This window comes from Petaurus breviceps, unplaced genomic scaffold (genome assembly GCF_028583685.1).
Source record: "Petaurus breviceps papuanus isolate PSGF00001 unplaced genomic scaffold, PetGlider_PUasm1.0 220, whole genome shotgun sequence".
Classification (NCBI taxonomy): Eukaryota; Metazoa; Chordata; class Mammalia; order Diprotodontia; family Petauridae; genus Petaurus; species Petaurus breviceps.
Genome location: NW_027185876.1, coordinates 15990772 through 15994029, shown reverse-complemented (window position 1 = coordinate 15994029; position 3258 = coordinate 15990772).

Genomic DNA, 3258 nt, shown 5'->3' with positions numbered 1-3258 from the left:
CTTTCTTTCTTTCTTTCTTTCTTTCTTTCTTTCTTTCTTTCTTTCTTCCTTCCTTCCTTCCTTCCTTCCTTCCTTCCTTCCTTCCTTCCTTCCTTTCTTTCTTTCTTTCTTTCTTTCTTTCTTTCTTTCTTTCTTTCTTTCTTTCTTTCTTTCTACTATACTGTCCAATTTAAGGACCCTTTTGTGCAGCACTCCACTACCCTGCTTTGTCCTTGGTGAAGGGGATATCTTTGTGTCCCTGGGCTGATAATTCTTAAAAACTATTAAAGATTCATGACAGGACCTTGAGCATGGTGATAAAGCAACATACAAATGAGCAGCCATGATTTCATCTTAATAGATTTAGAGCTGGAAGGATCATTGTACATCATCTTCAAACCATTATTATTTTTTCAGATGAGGAAACTGAGGCCCAAGGCCATACAGGTGACAGAGCTGAGATCCTTTGACTCTAACTGCAGTATTCTTTCCACTATACCATGCATCAACAATTGAGGTGTTTGATGGACTTGGAACCCTAGCTGGTCACTTACAAAAGAAATTCTTCCTTTTTTAAAAATCTGGACTGATGACCTTTTACTCTGCTGCCTCACCATAATTCAGAGGCAACTCTGTGTTCTCAAAAGTCTCATCAACAAAGTACAACCTTTGGCAGTTCCAACCATGCTAGAGAAACCCCAGATGTCAGACTGACTAGACACTGCTTATCTAAGGACCAGCCTAGCCATGTCTAGAGAGCTCCCTCTTCTCAGAAGATTAGACACCAGGTAATGATTTTTTTTCAGCCCTAAGCAATTCAAGAAACTCTTTACTAAGGCATGGAGAGTAAATAGACTGTGATGGTGGAAGAAGTAACCATCATCATCAAAATTGTGGATGCTTAAAATATTGTGTTCTGTTACTTTTTAGTGTAGCCCACTCTGCATTACCGCATTTGTAGTTTCCTTGCCAGAGATACTGAAGTGGTCTACCATTTCCTTTTCCACCTCATTTTAAAGATGAGGAAACCGGGAGGGGGGGGGGCAAAAAGAATTAAGTGATTTGCCCAGGGCTACACTGTTAGTAAGTGTCTCAGGTCAGATTTGAACTCAGGAAGGTAAGTCTTCCCAACTTCAGGCCCAGTGCTCTACGTACTACAGTGCCACTTGGTTGCTGTCTTAAAATACTAAAGATTAATGAGTGATTGGGACTGGTATGAATGGATAAACGAATGAAGGAGCATTTACTGAGTGCTTACTCGGTCAGATCCCGTGCTTGGCCGGAGGCATACAAAACAGAAAAAGGAGACAGTCCCTGCTTTCAAGGAGCTTACATTCTAAATGGGGGGAGTCAATACATATGGGAAAATGCAGCTGCAGAGTAAATGGTAAAGTCTTAGAGTAAGCCTTCAGGGGTGGGTCCTTTGACTGAATCCAAACTTCACAGAACAAATCCCTTTAATAAAAGGATTTTTCTGTAAAACTTGGACTCCGTCAAAAGGCTGAACCCAAGGACCTAGAAGGACACATGTGACCTTGAGGCCGAAGGTTCCCCTCCCCTGTTAGAGTCATGAAGTGATAGAGTTAGGTCTGGAATTTGTCCTTAACAGTCAATTTGGTCCAACCCCTTCATTTTACAAATGAGGAAACTAAGGCTCAGATTGGTAAAGTGACCTCTTCACAGGCAGCGAGCGCTCAAGGCAGGATCGGATCCCCGGTCCTATGCAGCCAAACCAGCACAATTTCCATTGTACCATACTCCTGTCACTCAACTCATTAATTTATTTTTGCAAATTTAGATTTCTTTGTATAAGATTTTCTTAAAGTGAGATGCACCCTGCTTCTTTGAGTGTACCACGCCAAAATTCCAAGAACCACATTTTAGCTGCCACATCTTTGTTGTCCCTTGATGACATCATGCCTTTCTCTCTGTTCTTCCATCAATTCACTTTCCTCTTTGATTATATCAACCACAACCAATTGCTTACATCAGGGATGAAGGGTTATGTTAATTTATGTTAATCAAAACCCAAGAGAGTCCCTTCTCTCTGACCTTTCTCTTCTCTCTTTAGCCTGGTTTCTGTTGTCCAATTAGACTGCAGGGTGAACTGTGTCTAGTCACTCACCCAGAATTTTTCATCAGCATAAAATTCCCTTTAAAGGAAAAAGTACTACATGTGTTTGTATACACATGTATGTGCATATATATTTAATAAGTATAATAAAGCCAAAGAGCTTTCTCATTTGCAATACCATTCATTCATTCCTTGAACTCAACAAATTGTTTAAATGTAAGAGCAAAATGGTAGTGACAAATCTACAAGAAATATCTTCAATATTTGCTATGAGCCCCAAGAGTTCAGATCAGCTGCTTCCCAAGTCTCCTAAGAGTTTCTAAAGCTCTTAAGATTTTTTTGGATCTTCATTCACTTTCCTCTTCTTAAGAAAAAGTAGGACAAAAAGCAGCAAGTTTAGGGACCCATGCCTGAGTCCCCAGAAAAGGGCAGGGGGCAGCCCACATACCAAAGACACAGGACTATCCAGAAGGCATCAAATCATGCTGTATCTTTGTCCTTGGTCCTGATGGCTTCATCTGTTAACGACATCATTTAAGGAAAAAGAATCATCAGACACTGCAAATGCAAGTAACTGAGTTCTAGAGAAAATGAGACAAGCCCTGCTTAATAATCCTTAAGGCTTAAAAGTACTTTATCTGAGGATTCTAATGTTTCCTCCCAATAATCCTAACCACAGGCAGAGGAGGAAACTAAGTAGGAACAATTATCCTTGTTATGCCCACACTATTGAGGTCCAGAGAGGTTGTCATCTGTTCAAAGTCACATGACATACTAATGATGATGGATTTGAAAAGGAAAGAAGGAAGGCCCCTTAAAAATATTAACATATTTGATGCTTACCACAACCCTGGGGGGCAGGTGCTATTATTACCCCCATTTTATAGGTGAGAATACTGAGGCAGACCAAACTGAAATGTTAGTTTATTAAAATGTTAATTTAATTTTTTAAATGTTAATTTAATAATATTAAAGTTAATTTGTTTAGGGTCACACAGCATAAATGTCTGAAGTCAGATTCAAACTCTTGACTCAAGGCCTAGCTCTCTGTCCACTCTACCATGTTGTTTCCTCTGACCAGTAACAGATCTATATAGGCTCCAAGCCCAGAAATAGTCCCATTGAGATAATTAGGGGGAGATCTGTGGAAGTGCTGTTCGTGTGTGTGCGTGTGTGTGTGTGTGTGTGTGTGTGTGTGTGTGTGT